Source organism: Panthera pardus, unplaced genomic scaffold (genome assembly GCF_024362965.1).
Source record: "Panthera pardus isolate Hobbes unplaced genomic scaffold, ASM2436296v1 HiC_scaffold_21, whole genome shotgun sequence".
Taxonomy (NCBI): domain Eukaryota; kingdom Metazoa; phylum Chordata; class Mammalia; order Carnivora; family Felidae; genus Panthera; species Panthera pardus.
Genome location: NW_026526777.1, coordinates 28,905,594 through 28,931,918, shown reverse-complemented (window position 1 = coordinate 28,931,918; position 26,325 = coordinate 28,905,594). Strand labels below are relative to the sequence as shown.

At 50.5% G+C, this 26,325-nt stretch overlaps 1 protein-coding gene across 2 annotated transcripts in view; it reads left to right on the top strand.

The window, feature by feature from the left end:
• The first annotated feature begins 4,070 nt into the window (after positions 1–4,070).
• The window catches only part of NAV1 (neuron navigator 1), a 247,045-nt gene continuing 224,790 nt past the window's right edge, over positions 4,071–26,325 (top strand). The window contains exons 1-2 of one of the 2 annotated variants that reach the window (XM_053909068.1): positions 4,071–4,409; positions 17,641–17,781. The gene's annotated coding sequence lies outside the window, so the exon portion shown is untranslated. The remainder of the gene's footprint in view (positions 4,410–17,640; positions 17,782–26,325) is intronic. The other variant, XM_053909067.1, reaches the window with a different exon arrangement.

Genomic DNA, 26,325 nt, shown 5'->3' with positions numbered 1-26,325 from the left:
GAAGCAGCATCTTCCCGATAAGGCAGTGACTCGCTCCGTCTCGTAAAACATTCATTACTGTGCCAGCTTTTCCCACAGACTGTTTCTCCCAGGTCCTCCTCAGCTCAAACAATCAACACAGAGCGCCCTTCTTAAAGGGGGTCCTGAGGCCAGTCATGAGGCCTGAGTGGCCACAGACGGGGACAACTGCTTTGCCCACACTCCACCCCATCTCACCGTCATGCAGCCCCTCACGGGTTAATGAATCAAGCTAGAAAGGGCAAGGGTTAGTAGTGGACAGTCAGCTCTCTACCACTTAAAAATGAGTTTTCAAGCCCTGAGCCCATAACCAGAGGGCATGTGACTGGGGTGGGGAAGAGGATGGGCTGGGGATGTGGGCTGATGCTTTCCGTCTGATTATCACACTTCTGCTTATATTTGCACAGCATTTTATAGCCACTTTCTCTTCCATTATCTCACTGACTACTCACCTAAGCCTTGGTGGGTGATGATTGTTGTCCCCTGGGTGTCAACACCCCTTTTTAGTGATGAGCACATGGAGGTGACGCCCTTCAGCAAGCCGCTGAACCAAAGCACGGACTCAGGTCTCCTGATACCATGCCCAGTGTTTTTCCACTGTGCTGAGGAGGAGGAAGTCAGAGACTCCCTCGGACTCCACCTCAGAAGCTCTAATGGCATTTACTAAATGGCCAAGAAAATAAAGCAATGTGCTGTCTTCATATCCCCACCAAGGGCCTTACAACTTCTCTGGAAACCCTGAACAAGAGAGCCCAGAGGTGAAGGCAGTTCCTCCGTGGGTCACATGGAACGTGAGAGCTCTGACTCTGTTCAAATCCCCGAGGTCCCCCATCAGATAACCCTAGTGGTGAAACAAATGAGCATTGGTCCATAGACCTCAGTGTGCCAGGAAAACAGGCAGAGCCCCCAAAGAAATCAGGCTGGACCTGGAAATGTCACTTGCTATGTGCTTCCTGAGGCTCCCAAAGCCCTCATCTCAACTCAAGCCAGGTCTGAGACTCCATAAGGGTGACAACAGGCTCCTGGGTTGGTTTTTTAAAACCCATTTGTCACATTGACATTAATCCTCTTGTTAACAATCTTCTGCCCTGAAGCAGGATTGAGTCTAAGCTGTGCAAGGAGTCGGGGGCAAAGGGAGTGGTTGGGTTTTAAGAAGTCTCAATAAGGTCAGCAGGGCCAGGAGGCCACTTTCTTCATGAGCCAGTAGGGGGGAAGGGGAACACTTGCTGAGCAAGGGTCCCCGGCAGGGAGCCTGAATCTTCTTCAATTACCAACCCTTTCCCTCCCCAGCACCTCTGTTGTTGTCTCCACCCTCCACCCCCCACAACCAGGCCCTTGCCTTTACTTCTTATTGATTTTCATATTTAAGGAAAATCCATTTGCTTGATTCAGAGCAACTGAGTCATCACTGTGTTCAGAGGAAAATCGCTCACAGAGTAGACACTTGGCAGAAGCCACTTGCGGGATGGGCGGGGACTCTGCTTACACCCCAACGGCGCTTTGTCCAGAGTTGCTTCTGGCTTCTCTCTTGCTCTGTCCTGGCCACCTTCTCTCCCAGGAGCCTTCACATCCACTGCCCGTCACCCCAACCAGACTGGCCTGTTTGTTCTCTGCTTTCCAACCTGTCCACATGCTATTATGTTTATCTGCTGGAGGTTTATGATTGGGACATTTGGAGCAGGGTCAGAGAGGACTTGTAGGATCAGCCATCCACAAATGGGGGGGGGGGGCTATTAATCATATGCACCAATGGGAGAAATTAAACTCTTACAAATCATGGCTTTGGCCCTCTTTATCTTTCTGGGTAGTGCCCAAGGAACAGCATCATTCCAGCGTTACCCATGTGGGTGAGGGCCCCTGTGTCTCACCTCAGGATGGGTCAGGGGCAATTCAGTCTCTGATACTGGTTTGTATGACTATTGTGTAATCTTGGTCCCTGGGCCTAGGAGGGCCAAGGAGCTCAGCCAATCCACCCTATGAGCCCTCAAGAAGGGACAGTGCTGTTTTTTTTAATGATTTTTTTTTAACATTTATTAATTTTTGAGAGATAGAGACATAGAGCAGGAGCAGAGAGAAAGGGCAGAGAGAGAGAGAGGGAGACACAGAATCCTAAGCAGGCTCCAGGCTCTGGGCTGTTAGCACAGAGCCCCACACAGGGCTCGAACCCAGGAGTGAGATCATGACCCAGGCGCCCCAGAGACAGTGCTGCTTCTTCTTCTTTTTTTTTTTTTAAATTTTTTTTTAACATTTATTTATTTTTGAGACAGAGAGAGACAGGGCATGAACGGGGGAGGGGCAGAGAGAGAGAGAGGGAGACACAGAATCGGAAGCAGGCTCCAGGCTTTGGGCCATCAGCCCAGAGCCTGATGCGGGGCTCGAACTCACGGACCGCAAGATCGTGACCTGCGCACGATCGATCGTGACCTGAGCTGAAGTCAGACGCTCAACCGACTGAGCCACCCAGGCGCCCCAAGACAGTACTGCTTCTTAAAGCACCAGGCTCCCCTTTGCAGGCAGAGGCGACTGCACAAAGAAAGGAAGAATTCCAGGTAGCACATCGTTGAATGTCAAATGGATGCAAGGTTGTAGGACTCAGACTTAATAATGCATGGTGAGTGGTGTCCCAGACTCTTCTAAGCGGGCCACCCGTGTTTATTGCACTTAATCCTCCCAACAATCTTATGAGACAGTAACAATTATTATCCCATTTACAGACGACGAAATCGCGGCGGTCAGAGGTTCAAGAATTCGTTCAAATTCCCACAGCTAGTAAGCAGTAGATCCAGGATTTGAGCCCAGACAAGTCTGCCTTAGGAGCCCATACTTTTAGCCATGACACCCTCATCTCAGGTGCCCCTCAGAGACAGCCCCCTCCCCACCGCAAAAGACAATTCATTCCTTTCATGTCAAAATCCTTCCCCCTGATCGGATGGGAACTTCAATGTCACTGCTAGTTCACTGTCTAGTGCTCCTTCATCCTCCCTTGTGTCCACATGCACTGCGGCCTGCTTGGCTGGATAGGGCCCCAGGCAAAACTCAAGGGTTCTCATCCTGACTCTGCTCAGCTCCCTACTGGTTGATACTTCAGAGACCTCCCAGGGAGTTGACCTTTCTGCTTTCTATCCTTCAGCCCCTCAAGACCCCGGAAATCAATCAGTCCTCATGATGGCTAGAGCTGGTGAAATCTCTGATCCCAATCAGCTGGGTCCTTGGCCACAGTTACTCCCTTTCACCCACAGAGCTCAAAGCTTGCTCCAGAGGCAGAGGCCACCTGATTTCCTTCTGCCCTCTTCCTGCAGAGTCTGGAAGCCCTCAGGCCCGGAAGCGGGGGTGAGGGTGGGGGTGGGGGTGGGGGTGGGGGTATGAGGGATGGGGGGTGGAATCCTTGCACTGCGGAGAGGTTGCCGAGGTTCTGGCCGAGAACGCTCTTCGGGTCTTGTCATTTTCTCTCTCGTCTTCTGCCCCCTCCCCCCACTTCCATGGACCCTAGAAGGAGGAGGGGCAGCGGCAAAGTAGAGAACGTGGGAAGAAGTCACGTTATTTTACTGAGCACCTACTATTTGCCGGGCACTTCTGGGGCCTCCCCTCTCCTCTGCACCCGAGATCCAACTCAGATAGGGGTAGAGAGGAAGGAAGGGTGGGCGGAGTCAGAAGCGGGTTGAGGAGGCTGGCGGATTCATCTGCCCCCTTTCAGTGAACCGACCGAACTAACTGCAGCCCGAGGACTTGCTGGGGAGGGGTGGCGGGTCCCCGGGCAAAGGAAAGGCTCAATTGTGCGAAGGCTTCCTGCCCTGCCAGCTCGCGGCCCCAGCCTAGCTACCAAGCAGCCGCCTTTCTGCGGCTGGGGAGGCGGGACGGGAAGGCGAAGGCAGGAAAGGGTTACGGGAATAGCTTTCCAATGACAAAGTCTGGAAGGGACCCATGCCTCCGCCCCTCTGCGGGTTAAACTGGCACAGTGCGGGGGGAGGAAGACGAGGGCGACCAGAAACACAGCCTGCCCTGCTGCCCGCCCCCCCTCCCCCGGCCCCCGGTCGCCGGGCACCCCCTCCCCGGGCCCGCGTCGGAGGCAGCCGGCGTGTGCCTGGGGCAGCGGGTCACGAGGCTCCGCCCCCGGCAGCCCGGCCCCGGGGGACGCACTTTGTTCAGGATGCCGCCTCCCCGCTCATTGTGGGGCCGGGGCCGGCGGCGGCCCTAGTGTGAGCGCGCGGCTGGAGCGCTCGGCGGACGCCGACCCCCGAGCGAGGGCCGGACCCGGCCCGGGGACCCCGGAGAAACTTTCTTATCGCGAGGAGAGCGCGCCCGGCCCCGCGCTGCGCTGGGGATGCGCGGCTCTGCGCGGCGGCGGCGCGGACCGGGACCCGGAGCTGGAGCCGGGGAGGGCAGGCGCGCCGGTGAGTGGCCCGCGCGGGGTCGTCGCGGGGGCGGGGACCGGGCTGCGCGCGGCGGCCGCCGCTTCCCACTTTGCCGGGCCGGGACAGATCCCCGGGGGGAGGTGAGCCTGGTGCCCCGGGGAGGCTGCGGGCTGGGCTCGAGAGAGGCGCTGGAATAACAACGGAGGCGCTGGCGGCTTCCCGGGAGGGTGTGTGCCGAGGCGTCCCTGGGGGACCGCGCGTCTGCTCCAGGACTTGACTCACTAGGGGCTACCAGCGTCAGCCTTTCGGAGCCTCAGTTTCCCTTTCTGTGAAATACCTGCAGGGTAAAGTGTGTTGAGATCCTATAACCAAAGACACCAAGTGCTACGTTATTACACACACACACACACACACACACACACCCGTCCCCGTGTTTTCTCCCATCCCAGCGGAGCGAGCAGAGCAGCTGGAGCTGGTGACCTTGCCGGGCTGTTCCAGAAAATGTTCACTGGGTGCCCAGGTTGTGCTGCGAAGCGTCGGCCGGCCACACTCCCGGAGGCTGTCCTCTTTGGCGCCAGCCCAGTGGAAGTGTTCCCTGGGGGAGACGGGAGGGAGGAGAAAGGAAGATTCAGTGAACACCAGGAGCTCACCTGAGGGCTCTCGGGCGCTTGGGCTCTTGTGGTCCCTCTATCCTCACCCAATATAACCTGGTCCTAGGTTAAAGAATCAGCCAAGTCTGCAGAGGGCAGAGAGGGGAGACAGGATCAGGGGAGGGCGTGAGTGGTGAGTGGTGGGGGCGGTGTGCAGGGGTGAAGTCCACTCAGCAGAGAGGGTTTCTTGTCCCCCGGAGCCCAACACGGGAAAATCAGCTGGTGAGTCAATGGGACTTTGTTAGGACAGCCACAGGGCGCAGCTGGCGCCGGCTTAAGGGAAGCGCCCGGATCCCCCCTTGATAACATGCTGTTTATCTGGCTTCCTGTTTCGATGATTGGGATACCATTGGCTTGTTCAAATTCAATGCTGAAAAGCCTGCGGCCACGTTCCTTCTGCAAAAGCAGAGGGCTTGCCTAGGTTTTCATCTTTCATCTGCCTTGTTCCGGATGCATGGTGTCCCCTACAACTCACTTATAATGGGGCAGCTGGACTTCACACAAAGAACCCCTCCCCAAGTAGGCGGAGCTGCCACTTCAGAGACCTTGGCTCCCTTCAGACCCAAAATACATGTGACTCCAGCCTGCTTATGAATTTTTTTATCCTGCTTTGAATTTTGGTTGGTGTTTCTTTGGAATTAAGCTGGGAAAGGAGACTATGGCTATGGGTTGCCTCCCCTAAAAAGAACTTTATGTCATCTTAGTGGTTCATGCTTTCACCGTTAATTTCTGGGGGAAGTTATCAGTTTGTAGTTCTAGATCATCCTGTGTTGCTAACAAGCTGGATGGTCAGAGAGCAAATAATTTGCCTTTCTGTTTTGGTTTTCACTTCTTTAAAATGGAACTGGGGATAATTGCTACTCCTGGAAAAATAAACAAGGATTTTTGGGTCTGTGCTTCAGCCTCTAGGGTATATTTCCTAAACTTCCTAGGTTAAGGGGGAGCAGCGCCTACTCTGAACTCCAGAAATTTATCTGAACTCCGTTGTGGCAGGTTTCACTTTGTGTTTTACTTTTTTTTTTTTTTTAAATGTTTTTCTTAACATTTATTCATTTTTGAGAGACTGAGAGAGACAGAGAGTGAACAAGGGAGGGGCAGAGAGAGGGAAGCACAGAATCTGAAGCAGGCTTCTGTGCTGAGCTGTCAGCACAGAGCCGGATTCGGGGCTCGAACTCGCAAACTGCGAGATCATGACCTGAGCCCAAGTCTGACGTGCAACCAACTGAGCCACCCAGGTGCCCCTCCATTTGTGTTTTAGACATTTGGGATTTGTGCACATTTCTTATCTCCCGATGAATGCTATCTACCCAGATATCCTGTCTGAGCACCCAGCACATAGTAGGCACTTTATAAACGTTTGCCAGATAATACGTTTGGAAAAAAATCTAACGAACACCCAGGGGCCTCCCATCCAAATCCAATGCCCTTTTATTCATTTTTTGAGAGTTGTTTGATTTGCCTCCACTCCACTTTTTCCCTCTCAAAACACAGTCCATAATAAGGTCGATTTGCCCACAGGTGGTCAAGCTTTAAGCATTTGGGCCTTTTGTGAGATCTACTTGGGGAGCCCTGGCCCTGGGAAACTGAAAACAGGAGTGCTGTTTTTCCTTCCTTGCCAAATCTGCTCCCCTCCTGAGTCCACGTGAACCTCTGGCTTCGCTCAGCTTTGGTCAAGTAGAAAAGAGCGGCCTGGAGTAGAAAAATCTTTTGTCCATTCTTTACAATTTGTCTCTCTTCCCATCTTTATTTTCTATCAATGTCACTTCCCTTTTCTTTTACAGTTCTTTTGAATTCTTAATGGGTTTGGCCTTTAGAAAAACTAGAATGTCAAAGTCAAAAGGATCTTTTCCCCTCCCAACCCCTGCCCTGCCCTCCTCCCCTTTTATGGACAAGATCCAGAAGGCAATGGACTCAAAGCCACACAGCCAGGGTGCTTTAGAGGCCAGCCTAGACAGCAGGCAGGTCTTCTGGCCACCAGTCTAAGGCTCGTTACCTTTCAGCAAATCACCTTCTTGCACTCAAGATTTTTCTCTGCCTAGTATGTCCATCCACAGATCCCAGCACATGTTAGTTAGCTGTCCATGAGGGAGGAACAGAAACAAGAGGTTAGGAGACCCATCTCAGTGATGGAAACCAACCACCAGCTCTTAGAGTCTCTGGAACATGGAGAACTAAGAATGTGGCAATACTTGGCAAACCCTTCATCTTTCTGGCCCCTAGTCACAAAACAATAATTAAAAACACTTTCTAGTTCCTTCTTCCACTTAAAAAAAAAAAAACCCAAAAAACCCAAACCCACCAACTTTTCAAGTGAAAAACACCCTCCTCAGTAAACAGTTTGCTGGGCCTAATCTGTTCCCTCAACCTCCCAGGAAGGCTGACTCAGGCCTGATTTCCTCTGAGGAGCCTGGGATTTTACTTCCTTACTTCCTGTGACTCTTGAGACGTGGAGGGAGGCAGGATGGCCAAGACTCGGGCCTTTCTGAAGCGCCTGTGCGTGTAGTTCCGCTTCTTCCACACGTCGTCCTGTGCAGTCCATGCGACCGTCCCCGTCAACCTTTGTGCTCTACTTAATTTTAATATGAGATGCACTAATATGCATGAAAAATTAAAGGTGCTGATGCATGTGCCTCCACCCTGACCATTAATAACAAAATGTTTCCACTTCAAAGGACTGGGAGACTCTTTTAATGTCCAGTCCTTAGATGCTCCGAAAGCTTTCCTGAATGGAATTGTTTTCTTAATTTCCTCTTCAGATTGTTCACTGGTGGTGTATTGAACCACAGCTGATTTTTGTGTGTTGATCTTGTACTCTTGAAACTTTACTGGATTTATTTATTAGCTCCGGTAGCTTTTTGTGGGTGTGGATTCTTTGGGATTTTCTATATGTAGGATCACATCAACTATAAATATAGTTCTTCTCCATTTCCAATTTGGATGCCTTTTTTTTTTTTCTTCCCTAATTGCTCTGGCCAGAACTTCGAATACAATGTTGAGTAGCAATGGTAAAAGCAGACATCCTTGTCTTGTTGCTAATCTTAGAGAAAAAGCTCTCAGTGTTTCACCATTGAGCGTGATGTTTGCTGGGGATTTTTTCACAAATGCCCTTTATCGTGTTGAGGCAATTCCCTTCTATTCCCAGTTTTCTAAGTGTTTTCATCATGAAAGGGTGTTGGGTTTTGTCAGATTCTTTTTCCTGCACCAATTGAGATAATCATGTGTTCTGGTACATTACAGTGATTGTTTTTCTTATGTTGAATTACCCTTACATTCCTGGGATAAATCCCTCTGAAAGCTTTTTTTGTGTTTTAATTTGCAAAGTTTTACTTCTTTTATTTAAAAAAAAAAAAAAACTGAAGAAAACTTGACAAAGTGCTAACAGTTTGCAGTTGGGTGGGTCAATGCATGTTCAGTATATTTTTCTTACAGTCGCTCTACTTGAAACATTAAACAGTTTTTTTATTGTGGTAAATATATGTAACACAAAATTGACCATTTTAACTACTTTTCAGTGTACAGTTCACAATACTTCAAAGTGTACAAAGTTACACTGTTGTGTAACCACTACCACCATCCATTTCCAGAAGTTTCTTATCCCTCCAAGCTAAAAACACCTACCCTGGTAAATAGTAACTCCCCATTCTCTACTCCTCCCAGCTCCTGGCAACCACCATTCTACCTTTTATCTCTATGAATTTGTGAAGACTTTGTGATCACTGGAAAAGTCAGGACTTCAAGACTTTAAATGAAGTGTTAAAGGGCTTCCCCTGACTTCCAATGAGAACATCCTGGGGGACTTTGATTCGGATCTTCTAGACTTACAAACAGTCCCTCAACAACTGCCCCCGTGTCAGAGACATTTGTGTCAAGTGTAGAGATGAACTGATTCCTGGTCATCACGAGGCTCAGAGGACAGCAGGATCATCCTCTGTGTGAGCTTCATTTCTTCCAGTTCAGTGGTTCTCCATCTTGGCTGCACGTTAGAATCACCTGGGGAGCTTTTATTTATTTTTATTTAAGTTTATTTCTTTATTTTGAGAGAGAGAGAGAGAGAGAGTCCCAAGCAGCACTGTCAACACAGAGCCTGATGTGGGGCTCGAACTCACAAACCATGAGATCATGACCTGAGACGAAATCAGGAGTCAGACACTGAACTGACTGAGCCATCCAGGCACCCCTTACCCGGGGAGCTTTTAAAAATCACTGATTCCTGGGCCCACCCCAAGAGATTCAGCTTCATTTGGTTTGGATCGTAGCTCTGGTATCTGTCATTTTGTAAAGCGCCCTCAGCGATTCTGATGCACAGTGAGGGTTATAACTACGCAGCGGTTGAGCTGATTTACTCCCGGAACCCTTGACTGGTCACAGCTTTCAGTGACGCAATTCCCTCCCCATCTGGACAATAATACTGACCCACTTTACATCCCTCCCCTGATTTTAAAATCCATTTGTAAATAGAATAAATGTCAACTTCTGTAGAGTTAAACTTGCAAACTTGGAAAGAACCTTAAACTGTCATGTAGCCCTATTCTTTTCTTTTTCAGATATCTCAGGCCCCCCTAAAACATCCCCACCAGGGGTCATCCAGCTTGGACACCTCTTTGGTGGGCGACTCCCAACAACAGTGGGTGTATTGCAGTCATCTTATTCTGTATTTGGTCAGCTTGGTCTTTCAGAATTTCTTCTTATATTAATCTGTCATGGCTATGACTTCCATCCACTGGGGAAAGATATCAAAGGTGAATGGGTCTCACCAAAATGCATCCCCAAATAAAGTAGGGGATTGCAAAATACAGCGTGTGAAAGAAGTACAGTGACAGCCTTTCAATATTTGGAAACGGCTACCACGTGTCTGCCCCATCTTTTCTTCTCTGCTCTCAGCTGCCCTGTTTTTTCAGATCTTCTTCGTTGGACGTGTTCTGGGAAGATGTACGAGGTAATCGCAAGAATGGAGATCATGAAATGAGCCAGACTTCCAGTCAGGGTTCAAATCTTGACTCTGCATGTAAAGTCCTTAGCACATGATGAGTACGCAGCAGATGTTAGCAGTTGAAATCGTGTCATCCACAGTGACATCATTATCTCTATCTGTGTGACCTTAGGCTGGCCAGGGAACCTCTTAGAGACTCCGTTTCCTCCCCAGGAAAAGTTGAATGAAAGTACCTCACTCGTCAGACAGTGTTCCCCAACTTGCCCGATCTCAACCTCCTTCCTCTCCTTCAGTGACGCCTATGATCTGGCAAGTTTGGGAAATACAGGCAGGGAGTGATTGCGTGGATCAAGTGAGACCACGCAAGACCTGACCCAGTCCCTGGGGCTTTCAGTGTGTGAGCTCCCTTAATGCCAGATACCCCCCCCCCCCCTCGTTATACTAATCACCCTTAGAACAAGCTACAGTTTATCTCCATTTGAATGTATTATGTCCAGAATGAAATGTAGCACTGCATTTAGGAGTTTACTGGTACAGATCATCCATAGGCAGATCACCTATTATCAGTTAGGCAAAGCAGCCTTTTTTTTTTTCCTTCCAATTTGTAGATTACTCCTAAAACCTTGAGAGCTGGGCCGTCAAGGAAGAGATGGGAACCCGATAGCATAAAGGAATGAGAGTGTCTGACCCCATCTTTCGCTTTATATTGTTTGTTGCCGAACTGATTGGTTTTCTTTTGGTGTTACCTAATTTTTTTTTTTTTTTTTTTTTTTTTTGTAGATGGCAAGTATAACATAGAATTTAAAGTCGATTACCAGTGCCTCTTTTCCCAGTTCATTGGTGCAGATAATTGAGTTGACTGGAAGGAGCGTCTGGGTTCTGGGTAGTGCAAAGATACCAACTGTTCTCTCCTGCTTTCCTTTGAACAAAAGAGAGACAGCTGATGAGACACCCGGTGAAGGAGCCTCGGCCAGGACCCAAAGCAGGCAGCTGTCTGCTTGGCCTCTCCTCTGGGGCAATTCTGGACAGCCCCTTGGCTCTCCCTCCCCAAAGCTTCAGAAGGAGGGCTGGATTACACGGGCCACCCTCTGCACCACGGAAATGCTGTCCGTTGGTCCCCCCAACCTGGGAGCTCTCCATCACCTCCCGGGCTTGGTCAGCTTTACGAGGGCTTTGAGATGTCAGGAAAGCTGTCCCCACCTCACTGGGAGGGGCTGTGGGAGCCACAGTGTCAGGGCCTACACCTAATTCCCAGAATAGGCAAAAGACCTTTAGGGTGCTTTCCAACACTGAAAGTGCTTCTCCCCACCTCACAAGGTTTTATTCTGAAAGATGTCAAATCAGTAGAGAAAGTGAAAGATCAGTACAATTAATGTCTGGGTTCACTGATTGTCAACATTTTGCTATACTGTGCTGTCTCCATCTCTGTCTCTGTCTCTGTCTCTCTCTAATAAAATTTCCTGAGCCATTTGAAAATGGTTTGCTGACATTGTCACACTTAACCCCTAAATACTTCAGCATGTATTTCCTAAGAACAAGGGCACTCTCCTACATAACCACAGTACCATAATCATATCCAATGATACTGGATTTAGCAGAAGTATTTAATCTATGGGCGCTATTCATATTTTCCAATTGTCCCCTAAATGCCCTTTAGAGAGCGCTGTGCATTTTTCCCAACCACAGCCTGCTGTGTGGAGGCGGGAACTGCAGTTTTCTCTCCCTGAAAGACGGAAATGAGGTCACGATCTCTTAAACTTGGGATAGTGACATACTAAATACAAAGCACTTGGATTTCAAGTAATCTTTATAGCCACTGAGTGAGGTGGTAGTAATGTCCTCCCCATTTTACTGGTGAAGAAATCGAGGTTCAGAAAGTTTTCTTAGCCCCAGTGGTATTAGCCCGTATTACCATTCCATGCTGTTTGTCACGGAATAATGATAGAAAAAGAAGGCCTTTTATTTATTAAAAGTCTTCTGTCATTCACATTTCTTATCGTCTTCACCTTGTGTTACGTGGTGTTAGGACATGCTCTGCTGCCCCCATTTTACATTGAGCAAAGTGAGATTGAGCCCTTCCGATGCTGGTAGGAAACAGTATTTATATCATCAAGATAATGTAAATGACATTTATTGGTAATCTTGAAGGAAGCTCGATATGGTTAGTTGTAGTTGCTGGGCAGACTATAAAGCAAGTCAGAATAAAAGCTTGTCTGAGGGGCGGAGGGGCGGAGGGGGCGTCCTCCAATAGTCTCATCTGATGGCAAGGGGCTTTGAGAGAGGCTGTCAGAGTGTTAGAAAACAAGAAACCAGGGGCTGGCTGGCTCAGTCGGAAGACGATGCGACTCTTGATCTCGGGGTTGTGAGTTCGAGCCCCATGTGGGGTGCAGAGATTACTCAAAAAAATAAAACTTCTTGGGGCGCCTGGGTGGCTCAGTCGGTTAATCGTCCGACTTCAGCTCAGGTCATGATCTCACGGTCCGTGAGTTTGAGCCCCGCGTCGGGCTTTGTGCTGCCAGCTCAGAGCCTGGAGCCTGCTTTGGATTCTGTGTCTCCCTCTTTCTCTGCCCCTCCCCTGCTCATGCTCTGTCTCTGTCTCAAAGATAAATAAAAACATTAAAAAAATAAAATAAAATAAAACTTCAAAAAAAGTAATTAAAAAAAACCAAGAGGTGGGGTGAGCAAGTTGGGGGGCGGGGAAAATGGGTGATGGGCATTGAGGAAGGAACTTGTTGGGATGAGCACTGGGTGTTATTTGTAAGTGATGAATCACGGGAATCTACTCCAAAGGCAAGAGTACACTGTATATACTGTATGTTAGCTAACTTGACAATAGATTATGTATGTATTTATTAAAAAAAAAAAAAAAAAAAAAGAAGGGCGCCTGGGTGGCTCCGTCAGTTAAGCGTCCAACTTCGGCTCGGGTCACAACCTCTTGGCTCATGATCTCAAGCCCCATATCCCCACGTGGGGCTCTCTGCTCTCAGTTTCAGAGCCCGCTGCAGATCCTCTGTCTCCCTCTCCCCCTGCCCCTCCCCCACTTGTGCGTGCATGTTCTCTCTCTCTCTCAAAAATAAACGTTAAAAAATAAATAAGTAAATAAACCAAGAAACCAGATTTTGAGATTAAGTGTGCAAATAATAAAAAAGCAACCAAAATCAAATATTAGAAGGAAGGAAAGAAGAAAGAGAAACGGGTTTAGTGCAAGTTACCCATCATTTTCAACTATTTTGGGGGGTAATGATCGATACAGGCCGACAGTGGCAAAACAGGAAATCAGGTTATTAGTATATTATCTAGAGGGTAACCGCCATAGGAACTAATAACAGAAAACTATTTGGGCAATAGGGTGGGGTTGGGAAGGGGTGGAACAGGAAACTAGCTTGTTATCATAAGGTCTTTTGTGTAGTTTGATGATCGGTGACCACCGTAATAGCCTCGAGAAAGGCAGGCTTTGAATTCAGACTTCTGGCTTCCAAATACAGAGAAGGGACAGGGCAAAACGTCTGGCCCCTCAGAAGCTTCTGAAATGTTAGGCTGAAGCCAAGAGGGCCTTCTTAAGACCTTGGTGCCCACTGGACATGCCTACCTGGAGAGAGCCCCAGGACATGGCACCCCCAAGAGGATGTACCCGCACCCCACATCCCACAGGAAGTGTTAATACTTTTGTTGTAAAAAAAAAAAAAAAAACTTAAAGATTTTTATAATTTGGCCTTTCAAAGTATTTAGACATTGGCGGCTCATTTGTTCATAATTTAAAATTGGCTGTTTCTTGGTAACCCTGAACACATGCAGAAATTATTGTGAAGTGAGAAAAATGTCACCTGTAAGTTATTTTCATATATAATGAATTTTTATGGAAAGTATATTTAAATATCAGTGCCGTTATGATGTTCCATTTTACAGATGTTTAAACCATGATTAATTTCAAATTGGCAGTTTCATTTTTATATTTTGGAACCCATGACATTTGCTTCCATGGGCCTCTGGAAAGCAACTTGGTCCCGGGCCTTCTGTCCTAGGAACAGGTGGGGTGGGCAGTGAGCGCGGATGTGGCCCCTGAGGGATCTGTGGGTGACTGTTTGAGACCCACATCACTGGGGGACATTCATGGCCTGACACCGAGAGTGCAGCTGAGCTCTAAGGAAGTCACAAGACCCAAATCCCATCCTCCTGTCATAGCCCCTTCTCGGGCCTTTACCACGGAGCTTCCTCTAGTTTAGGTACAACCTTCGCTGAACGATTTCACAGCCCCAACGTCTCATTTCCTCCTCATGGCAGTGCTATGAGGTGGGAAGACAAACGTTCCTCTTGAACGTGAGGAGTCCCGTGAAAACGGGACTCAGAAAGGCTAGGTAATTTGCCCAGAGGTTTAGGGAATCAGGTGGAAGAACCCTGGCTTCTGACCTTTATCCTTCCCAGTACCCCATGGCCCATATACGGCAGAGGTGGACAAGCGTCTTTAATAGCCCGTGGTCATCATATCTGTTACACAAATGCGGAAATCACATTGAGGTGGTTTTTTTTTTTAATTCTGCTACTGCATTTATTTTGACAAGTCCTTGAGATTTGTCTTTTCAGTGACAGCTATTTAAAAGTACATCACCAATTTTATCACTCCTGCTAATTTTACCCAGGCAAAGGAACAATGTGAAAGTGTTACATTTTGAGTTCCGTTTCTCATTTTCTCCTCAGCGTTGAAAATGACTGTTGTGCATGAATTGAGGGCTGTGTTAAGCTGACAATCCATTAAGACTTTTGCTCTTCAGCTGTTCTGGACCTTATAAACTGGTCTTTCCTTGTTTACACACCTCCTGTGATCTCCAGAGCTCTCTCTGCCACTCATTACCCACCTCCTTAGGGAATGTCATCACAACGACACATCTGTTAAGGCCACATCACACCTCTGAGTCATCTCCCCACTTCCTTTTGCTGGCCATGTCCAGAAAGAAATCAGAGGCCACTAGGGAGGTTCAGAAAGTGACCACAGGGTTGGGGTGGCTGTGGGAAGTAGGTGGGAAGGGCCATTGTGAGCTGGCCGCAGAGACTGTGACACTCATACCCAATACCCACATCCAGTCCCGGACAAAGACCTCTGTGTTTGGGATGACAGGGCTGGGGCAGATGTCGGGGCTGGGGGTGTGGGGCGTTGCTGTGCGGATACAGTCTGGAAGAGGCTACCCAGGGCAGAGAAAAGGCTGTAAGACCATGCTCTGGACTGAGAGCTGGCAATCGCCTAGCTGGGTCCTGGCATGTGGTAGAGGCACAGGAAGTATTTGCTCTTTGCTTACTCCAGATAAGCGATAGGTTTGCCCTTAAGCTGAGGGACAGGCAGGAATGAACATAAGTGCCCTTAGTCCTAAATTTCCCTGGCTTGCTTAGCGGCCACCTCCTTGCTTCCTTGGCTGCTCCCTGACAGGGGCCTCTGAGTGAACGGGGTGGCAGAAAATGCAAACTTTGGAGTCAGTCTGACATGCAGCCTCCCTGAGCTTCAATTTCTTTATCTGTTCAATGGGGACAATCGTACCTACCTCGCAGAGTCGTGAGGGTCATCTGAGAGGGTGTCACAAACCATCTGGCATGAAGCTAATAGGAGTCATTACCATCAGCCTTGGCCTGGATGGCCCCTTAGCTCTTTGCACTGGGGCCTGGGAGGGCAAATGCGGGCTACACAACGTGACTGGGCAAAGCCAAGGATGCAGCAAACATTCAGCACCCCCAGCTCTGCAGACCACGCTTCTGGGCGGATTTATCCCCAAAGGGGTGTTTATATACCGGACAGGGGGGAATGGTTCTCTGTCTGAGGGTCAGACAGACGGGGTGGGAGCGGTGCCGGCTCCAAGATGTATGGTCCCTCTGGGCCCCACTGGGCTCCAGACTGCAGGCCTCTGGGGGGTGTGGGGGAGTGGAGCGGCCTGGGGTTTTGTTTGGCAAAGCCCGCCTATTATCTGGCCCAGGCTGTGTTTCCAGGGCATTATAAATAGCACCGGCTTCGGAAGGAGAGGTCGCAGATGTGGCTGAGGCAAAGTATATGGGAAGGTGGGGAGATTGGAAATGATGAACTCAAGCCTTTGTGGGCCAGACTACAGGATGGGGGCCGTCTCCATGGCAGTAGGACACCAGGGAGGGCTCAGCCTGGGTGCCTTTGAGGCAGAAGGCCTGACTTAGAAGCCAGAAAAGCCTGTGCTCAGTGGCCCGCGGGCCCACTCTATTTGCCTTCATCTGCCTCTTTGTAGAGAGACCGGAGCTGCGGCCTGAACCCGGGCAGGGGACTAAGCAAGAGCCTGAACAAGATTCCAGATCTTAGAGAGATGAGGAAAAGCAAATGCCTCCTCACCTTCAGCAACACCCCTGTTCCCCAGCGAGTGCCCTGGGGTTGCCTTTCCCTCCAGTTGTAAGAGAGGGAACCCCTGTCTCTTCCTTACTGTTGGGTTCTATTCTATTCTAAATTGAGATGCACTCCACAAACCGTGAAGTGCACAAATCGTAAGTGTCCAGTTTGATGCTCTTTTTTTTTTTTAAGTTTATTTATTTTGAAAGAGAGAGAGAGAGGGAGAGAGAGCAAGCAATCAGGGGAGGGGCAGAGAGAGAGGATCCCAAGCAGGCTCCATGCTGTCAGTACAGAGCCCGACACGGGGCTCGATCTCATGAACTGTGAGATCATGACCTGAGCCAAAATCAAAAGTCAGACACTTAACTTACTAAGCCACCCGGGTGCCCCTGATGCTTTTTTGACGGATGAATACACCTTCATAACCCACGTCCCAGTCCAGAAACAGAGCATTTTTATCAGCTCATTGTTCTTCTGTCTGTTCCTGTTCCATCAGGACACCTACCCTCCCCCCCGCCCCCCAGCCACAGTGTCACTGTGCTGATTTTTATTACCACTGTGCCTGTCCTTGAATTTCATGCAAATGGAATCATAGGGTATGGACATCTTAAGCTCAACATAATATTTTTGAGATTCAGTCGTATTGAATGATGTAGTCCTTTCCTTTTAATTTCTGATGGAGGAACGTACCCCAGTTTATCTTTGGGGGAGCCTTTGGGCTGCTTCCTTTGCTCTAAGATCCACATCTACTAAGCAGCAGTCGGGTATCTGCTAGAGTTTTGAAAATTAAGATGAGCTGGATGTCTTTGAAATCTGCAGTGTCACCTGTTTTCCCAGAGCACTTCCTGCTTTGGTGGCCCCCTGTAAAAGGCCACAGTACCTTTTCTTTCCTTTGTGGACTAGAAAGTCACCCTTACCTCCTAGAGCTAGAAGTTCGGATCCCGGGTGGAGAGCCACAGGTTTTTCCGTAAGACAGAAAGTTGTTCTCTCTGAACTGAGCTGACGCATCTTGACAGGTAGGAGGGTCTGACCCTGCATATGGGGACCGGAGGACGTTAGCCTGAAGGTGCAGGGAAGACAGCCAAGGCCCAGAGCAGGGAAGTGACCAGGAAGCAGTGCTTTCACAGGAGTGTGGTCCACGTCCGCCTTGGTCAATGAGAGCATCTCAGCGCCTCGCACAGAACCTGGCGTACAGCAGGCTTTCGAAAAAGAGGTGTGGAATGAACTAGTGGATTGCAAGGTGGAGAGTTGGGCCAGCAGACCCACTGCCCGTTCCTGACATGGAATGCCTCAACGAGGGCAGCCCTGCTGGGAAAGGAAAGGAAGAGTGGGTAGATTTTTTTTTTTTTTTTTACAAAGGAACACTCAACAGGACTTCAAGAATTGGCCATGGAAAGGACACGAGAGAGAGGAGAATCAAAGAGGCATACAGTCTTTTTTGGAAGAGCACTGCACTGAGAGCCGGGGCCTGACTTTGGATCCCTCTTGCTCATCTGTCCAGTAGGTATAATGTTGTGTGTCAGTTTGCTAGGATTGTTGTAACAAAGTACCACAAACAGGGTGGCTTTAGACCACGGAAATTTATCGTCTTAGTTCTGGGAGCCAGAAGTCTAAAATCAAGGTGTCGGCAGGGCCGTGCTCCCTCTGGAACCTGTTCTGGAGAATCCTTCCTCGCCTCCTCAAGCTTCCAGTGCTTGCCGGCAATCCTTTGGCATTCCGTGGCTGATAGATGCCTCCCTCCGGTCTCTGCCTTCATTGTTACGTGGCCGTCTCCTCCCTGGGGGTCTTCCCATCTTCTTCCCATTGTGTGTGTCTGTGTCCAAATCCCCTCTTATAAGGACGCCCTACTTATAAAGCCAACCGTACTCCAATATGACCTCATTGTAGCTAATTACATCTGTAGCAACCCTGTCTCCAAATAAGGTCACATTCTGAGATACTGAGAGTTAGTACTATCTTTCTTGGTGACACAGTTCAATCCATAACCTGCCTGATGACATTGAATGAGGCAATGCATGTGAAGTCCTTTATAACTTCATGAGTTAGGCAAGTATCGGGTGGTTTTAGCTATGGGACCTGCTTTTGACTTCTTGTGTGCCCTTGTTCAAATCTCCTCCCCTTTCTGAGTCTTGGTTTCTTCATCACATTTGGTCTCTACATTCTTCTCCAGAGCTCTATCCTGCAATTCTTTGCCTCTGAGGCTGGGAGATTTCAGGTCTGGGATCTGGGGGGCTGTGGGCTCACTAACAGTTGTGGGGAAGTCAGGAGGGGGAGGGAACTGCCTGAATACCAGAAGGTCCAGTGCATCATTTGGGTACCCAGCTTCCTTCTCCCGGTGGCTGGGACCCTGGAAAGTCCTGAGTATCTTCTCTCTGTACCCCCTGGGTTAGGATAGCCCTCACCTCAGTGAGGGCTAGGAGGGAGGTCTGCTATAAATAGCATTTTCCAGTCATGTCTTCCCCTGCAGGAAACACAGCAGCCTGATGAGGCAGGAAAAAGGTGTTTCCGAAAGAGAGGCCAGGAAAGGGAGAGGATAAGTGAGGGTTCTGGAGCCAGATGGGTTTCCCGGGTGCTGGAAGAAAGGTACCATGGAGGCAGCTCATAGGGGCTCAGTGTCAGCTGGTGTCAGCTTCTGGGGCTGGCAGGCATATGGCCCTGCCTGGGGTCTGCCAGTCACAAACCCCATGACAACAGCCAGTGAGAAGGGCCCAGGTTGGATTTGGGCTGGGAGATTTAGGATTTCAGGTTGAGAGAGAGGATTGCAGGTGTCACATTCATTCACTTACCGATCTGTTCGTTCATTCGCTGAGCATTTTCCACAGCTTGGGGCTGAGCTAGGTGCTAAGACAAGCAGCGTGAGGCTCATTTGTAAAAAAATGGGTCTGGTATGCAAGCCAAGGATTGCACCGGAGGCAGCGCCAGAGGCAGCCTTGGACTGTGGGAGGAGGGAAGACGGGATGGTAACTGCTGGAGCGCAGGCAAGGCCTCCCAGGAGTGAATGCCATTGGGTGCAAAGAATGAGTGTGAAGAGGAGGGAATGGGGTGGCAGGGCCACTCCTCACCTCTGCTCTCCTGGGCCCATCCTTTGTCCAACGCCAGTGTCCAGGAGGGGTCTGAGGAGCTGCCCTGTCTCCTCCGTGGAGACTCTGGGCCAGTCCCTGGGATCTGCCTCTGGAGAATTGCCCCTCTCCTGGCCAGCAGAGATACACCGTCATCCCTGTGTAGAAAACATGTTCGATTCTCAAGTGCCATCTCCTTGAAGAGCCCTAGAAAGTCATTAATCTTCCCCTATAAAAACAGGCTTGATTCTACTGAGGCCTCTGCAGTGGCAGATGTCACAGGCAAAAGCTCAGGCCAGCAGGCTCATCCTGGGACAGGGGGCGATGGTGAGTCACCCAGGAACCCAGGAGCCCCGACCCTTGGTCCCCCAGCCCTCCATGATCCGGCCAGACCACAGGGCCCCCCTTAATGGCTGGAGGGGACGGAGATAAAAACAGGCTGTCCTTTCTGTTAAAAACCCCAGAGAATTCTGCTTCGGTGTCACGATGAGATTCCTTGGCCTTCCCATGCCACCAACAGTGATGGTGAAATGCTACACTTAAACCCCAGTCATTCTTCCAGGATGGGTTGTGACTCGTACCCAACACAGGATTCCGGCGCCTTCTGAGGAATCTGGACGAATTTCAGCTTGTGTGCTCCCCTTTTTTGTGAAACAGTGCATAGTAGTTTTGGAAGAAAGACAAAAGTTGGGGTATGTGCCTGTGCAGCACCTCGCGGTCCAGCCCATGGCACAGCAGTCAGACGTGTACAGATGCTGAGTGTCCAACCATGCGCGGGGGCCCCCATTAGGCCATGCTTTCAGGATGTTAACTCTCCATGTGGGGGTTACTTACAAATCTGACTGTGGTCCCAGAGGTCCCCTGGGTCAGCCCGAGGGAGAACTGAGGTCAGAATGACCCAGCCACCTCCAGCACACTCAACTATAACCTCAAATCGGTACCATTCTCTGCTGGTAACCAGATGACGGGATATTTCTTGATCTTCCCAGTTTTCAGGTGGGTAAACTGAGGCCCACCTTGCCCATGCCGCTTAGATTGGAAAGAACAAGTAATGAAAGCCCAGGAGAAGCTGGCCGGAATCCGGTCCCTTCCCTGTAATAATACTGAGAAATGTCAAATAGGATTTTTGTTTCAAAAGAAGGGGAAGGAGTGAGGAGAATCAGGGAGGATGCATCTCTATGTAGTGTCTGGGGTTTGCTGGAGAAGGATGAAAGGGCTCCTCGGGGCCTTGGAAAGGAAGCTGTGTCCTGGGCAGTGTCTGGGGTGAGTGTGGAGCTCTGTGTGAGGGGCTCGGAGGGGCAGGAAGGAAGAGGTCTGGGTGTCCAGAAATCAAGGATAAGAAGAAGGGTTCTTGTCCCCCTGCCACGTCTTAGTTGCGGGACTTTGTGTAAGTTATGTGTTCCTTCAGTGCCTTCCTCTGTGAACCGGGGATCACTTCAACGCAGCTCACCGGGCCAGTGTGAGAACTGAACGAGAGAACGCACGGAACACACCTAGTGTGGTGCCAGGCGTGCAAAGTGGTTGTTGTTAAATGCGTGGTAGCTCTTGGTGAAGCCTTGTGACCTTCCGAGCCTGCATTTGCTCTCTGTGATTGGGGGTGATTTTTGGTCCTGCCAGCTCAGGTCAGCTGGGAGGCTTCCGTGAGATGGCGATCAGAAAGTGCCAGCATGACCCAGGTTCTCAGTCACCGTCATCTTTTATCCATTGCCTCCTGCCCTTGGGAAGCTCCCAGTGCAGTCGGAGATACCACACCGGAGACTGGACACTGACATAAACCATCAAACGGTGGCTCTTCCAAGAGCCACTGCCTTGGAACCTCAGCTGCCTTGGATGGGGGAGGCTGAGGGCCTCTGGGCGGAGTTGGCTTCTCTGACAAGAACAAGAACGGGAGCAGAGTTTTGAAGGAGGTGAGAAGGCTGCTGTGGCCTAGATGATGACCGAGGGGCCTCGCCGGTGGGCAGAGGGGAGCAGATTTGCCTTTGTAGGATTCATCCCAGAAGGGAAGGCCTGTTAGGCCAGAGCCGTGGAAGGACTGCTTGCGTCTCTCCTGTGTGGGTTTTGTTTAGAAGCCACTGAGAACAGGGTGGCGTCTGTCCACTTTGCGCAGGGCCCAGTGCCATCCAGCAATAGGTGCTTAATAGAGGCTGCGTAGAGGGATTCTGGGAAAGGGAGAAAGGATCTGGCTCGCCCTTTGTCTGCATGTCCTCGCGCCTTCCTATTGCTACCACCAGAGGGTGCAGTTGCCTAGCAGAAGCCAGCCAGATCCCCACGCCCTCCTTTCCTGTGCTGGCAGAAGTGAATCTTTTGGGCTGGGGAAGCAGGCCCTGCGTGTATCCCCTCTTCTCCGGACTCAAACTAAGTCTGGGGACAGGAGGTTCAGTGGCATGGGGGATCTTGGTTTGCCTCTGGCTTCCTGGGCGGTGCCAAAAAAGTCTTGTATTCTTGATTTTGGTTCCACCTGCCACTGATACTATCTCCCCACCAAAACCCAGCGTCCTTACCTTCTCCTTTTTAGGCTTCATTCTTCAGGATATAAGGCCCATTAAGTATCTTGGGTGACAGGACACGGAGCAGGCTAGGATGCTATTGGTTGGCAAGAGCAAAAGGTCAAAGATTTTCCAGCCTGGGCTCTTATTCTGGGATATGCTTCCCTTTCGTTTATGAGTCTCTCAGCCGGGGTCAGCCTTCCCGCTAGGCCAGGACCACTTGCCCCATTGCAGATGGGCAGAAGCCTCCCTAAACCACTCAGGCTGGTGGCTCTCCTGGGCCAGGGGCCCACAGGCAAGAGCCCAGTGACCCTGCATCTGGAATGGTTTGGGGTACCAAAGGGAATGACATACCACAGAATGAGGCAGGGGAGGAGCTGGGTTGGCGATGGGCCCTGGGTTCCTTACCCCCCAGCAGGCCCCAAGAGGCAGGGATTTAATGAAACCCTGTCTCCCATTCCTTTAGGGCCCAAGTCACTGTTCCCATGGAAAGAAACCAAGATCTCGACAATCTGGATCTCTGTTGCTGCGTGGCAACATTTCTGTCTCCCCCTCTCCACAGAGCCCCTTTCCTGAGACAGAGGAGCCACAGAGAGCTTTGGGATCTGTGCCACGAGCCCTGAGGCCTCCCAGGACTCCTGCACAATGACGGGAAGGCCAAGCTGCCATCCCAGGCCAGCCTGGGTGCCACAGTACAGACAGTGGGCTCGGGGGACGTAGTCAGCATTTCTGCTGCATTTTCCACCACCACAGGCCTTCCCGTTGTGCTCCCCAGTCATTATTCTTTCCAGACGTCCTGAGCCCTGCCTGCATCCAGGGACTGGCTGTGGCTAGCATGGGGTGGGGCCTTGGTGCTCTGAACCTTCTCTTACTCAGACCCCAGAGAGTCCTTGACCACAGGAGCCTCCGTGGTGGACGAAGCTCACAGGTGACAGAACTTGCTGGGAGGACAGGAGTTCTGCTGTGAGTCCTTCTCCTTGTTTTAAAGACAGTGTTGGGGGTGCCTGGCTGGCTCAGTTGGTAGAGCCTGATCTTGGGGTCCTAAGTTCGAGCCCCACATTGGGTGGAGAGTTTACTTAAAAACTTAAAAAAATAGAGTCAGAAAGAAAGAAAGGGAAAGAAAAGGAAAGAAAAGAAAAGAGAAGAGGAAGACCGTGTTGGCAGTCCCTCTTGTTGGTGGGACAGTGGGATATTGTTAACCACTGAGCTTGTTCTAAATGTAATCATTTTTAATACAGTGATCATGGTGATTTGTGGACAGGAAGGAACTACCGTTCCTTCTTCCTACTGTTCCTTTATCCTTGGCCCCCAGGATAAAGGATGACAGGAACAAAGGCAAAGGCATCTGCCCCCGTCATAGGTGGGGTTATACAGAAGCAGGGTGTGGACACGCAGACCTGGGTTTGATTCCTGGCTGTGCTACTTTCCAGCTGCGGAACCGACCTCAGTGCTTTAGCTTCCTTGACTGTCAGTGAAGTTACCGTGAAGACTGAAGAGAAGTCAGCCTACCAAGTAGCTGGCACACGGTAGACAATAAAAGTTAGTTTTATTTTCCATCATTTACATTTCTAGGTTTTTCCTTCGGCGTCCTTTTCCCCCCACATACTGGAAAACCAGCGACAGAAACTGTTTTTCCCTGTCAGCCTATCGGCTCCCTTAGGGCAGGGCTCTGTCTGCCTCATCAGTTTGGGGTTTACTGGAGAGCAAGGGCTATATTTCCCCCAGTCATCCTTGGGCCGCCATGAAGTTAGCGACTCTGCCTTGCCCATCAGACTGGGAGCTCTCTGAAGGCAGGGATGCGTTTCCTCCATCAGACTGGGAGCTGCTATGCTTGGACGCTTAGGCAGCAGGCACCGTTGTAGAGTTAGATTTCCAAGGTTGGAACAAAGACACCTAAGAATTAGAGGCAATTAGTTTTGAGAATCGTTGATCGACCAAAGAGGGCAGGTAATGAACACCACCTACTTGGTAGGCTCTGAAGGCGTTTTTCAGGAGACAAGTATGCCTCCCGACCTTGGTGTTGGGTCCCTGTTGGCAGAAGGTGTTTCTGAGATGGAGACATCTGGAGGGCAGATGCCGAGCTGGCTGGGTTGGGTGGAGGCCTGGAAGGCTTCAGATTCCAGGCTCTGTGACTCACCCCTCCAGCACAGCAGCCAGCCAGCAGCTGGGCTGCCGGGGTTGGTGGGGCAGGCCCGGCTGGACAGTGGTGCCCTCCCATTGGGCACAGCCGCATCTCAGCAGGAAAAGATCGAAGGGACCCTGGCAGGGACTGACTGCTTGGTGTAACTGCCTTCCCACACCAGTCTCAAGCTTCCCTGTGAATGGGGCTGAGAGCGTCGTTCTTAGCAGGTCCTTCCCAGAACATGCATAAACGTAGATTGTGGCCACTTCTTTCTGTGAGCCCAGGGGGCTCCCAGGCTGTTGGTGCTTATGGATGGCAGTGAGCTGGCCTGGAGGGGGCAGGCAGGGAGTTGTGGGACAAGTCCCGTCTATGGTGTTTGTCGATAAGAGACCAGTGACTCACCAGGAAGGAAGGTGGGTTCTGAAGTCAAACACCTGAGTCCAGATCCCGGACCCTCCTTGCCTGGATGATCTCGGACAATCATTTAAGCATCAGTTTCCTCTGCTGAAAAGCGGGGATGAAAACAGCACAGGGTGGTGGGTGGATCAATGAGGTAATGCACAAGCAAGTGCTTTGTAGACAGTTTTGCCAGAATACATGGTTATGAGTGTTAGGCTGACCCCCTGACTGAGCTGTCCTGATCTTGCGGTGAAGTCCTAAGGGCAGATGTGTGGGGGAAGTGACAGACTAATTGAGAGGTGACGGGAGAGTCAGAGGGTGTAGATGTGCTTACCAAGCCCATAGGGGAGCTGAGGGTTGCTGCCTCTGGTCCCACGCCTCCTGCACGCCCACAGCAGCAGGAAACATTTGTTCCCCGGAGAAATCTCCTCCAAGAGCCTCCGGGCACGGGACCCAGGCTGGACGACAGAGGGCTGCTCGCTCACTTGCATAGGCTGTCATGATCCCAATGTGATTTTCTCTGGCATCGCCCAGTCCGGGAGAAGCTGTTGGATCTGGGCCAGGGGGAAAGTACTCGAGGTGCTGACTCCCAGCTGCAACTTGTGTCTGCCTCAGGTGCCAGGGGCACGGCCAGGTGAACCCCAGGACCCGCCAAACCTGAAAGAGAGGGGGAGCCAGGGAATCCGATGCCCAGATTGTGTGCGGAGGCCACCTGTGACTCTGGGACTGTCACCCTACTTCTGAGTCCATTTCCTCATCTGCAAAGTGAGGGCATCGATTCCTGTTTCAGTGGGTGTTGTAAGGATAAAAGGAGGGAACGTGGGAAAGAGAAAGCTTCGGAGGGCAGGACACTGCGGTGGCGACAGAGTCTCTGTAGGCCGACTGAGCAGCTTGGGATTCGAGACCCTTCCGCACCACAGAGCCTTCAGCCTCACCCTGGGGGCTGTCCGGGGAGGAATAGTGAGTCTAAGCTCCCCCGCTTTTTAGCAGTGAGGCTTTACCCTTCTGAGGCTCAGTGTCCTTACCTATAAAGGGAGTGTATGTTTCTTATTGCCGCTGTCACAAATTACCACAAACTTAGTGGCTTAGAACAACACAAATTCGTTACCGCGCAGCTCTGGTGGGAGGGGGGGCGGTCACTAGGCTAAAATCAAGACCCTGGCAGGGCTGCTGCGTTCCTTTCTGATTCGGTTCCCTTGCCTTTCCCAGATTCTAGAAGCCACTCTTACTCTTTGGTTCTTGGCCCCTTCCTTTAGCTTCAAAGCCGGCGACAGCAGGTCAAGTCCTCATGCTGCCACATTTCTGCTACTCTGCAGTGGGATGCGGTCTGTGCTTTTAAGGACTCGTGTGATTAGATTGGGCCCACCTGGATAATCCAGGCTAATCTCCCCATCTCAGCGTCCTTAACCCTGAATACATCTTCAAAGACCCTTTGGCACTTCAGGCAACATATTCATGGGTTCTGAGTACTAGGGCACGGATAGCTTTAGGGTCCATTGTTCTGCCTCCCATAGGGAATAATAAAGGTCCCTACCATACAGGATTCTTGGGACGAAGAAATATACATTTTAAAAGGATAATACGTGTAAAGTGACTGACGTATACTAAGTGCTCCATGAATATTTGGTTATTTATTACCATTACTCTGTAAGTTATTAATGGCACTTTTCTAAGGGAGAAGGTACAGGTTCTGGTTTCCACTAGGCTCTGTCACTCTCCCTCCCTGTGCCTCGATTTCTTCTGCCAGGAGAGGAGAAGCGGATCCTGATCTTGGCAGCTGTGACTCCAGGCCTGGGAGATACACAAAGTTTCCCTTGTGTTGTGTGAGAGCGGCTGCCAGCAGCGGGCACGGGGCCCGGCCCATGGCTATCCCAGGGACACAGCATTCACCGAGATCACAAGGGAACAGAAGGGCCCCTTCTTCAGAGGGCAGAGAGGTTCCAAGCGGATCCCTGCAGGAACTGAACCCCTCTGTGGG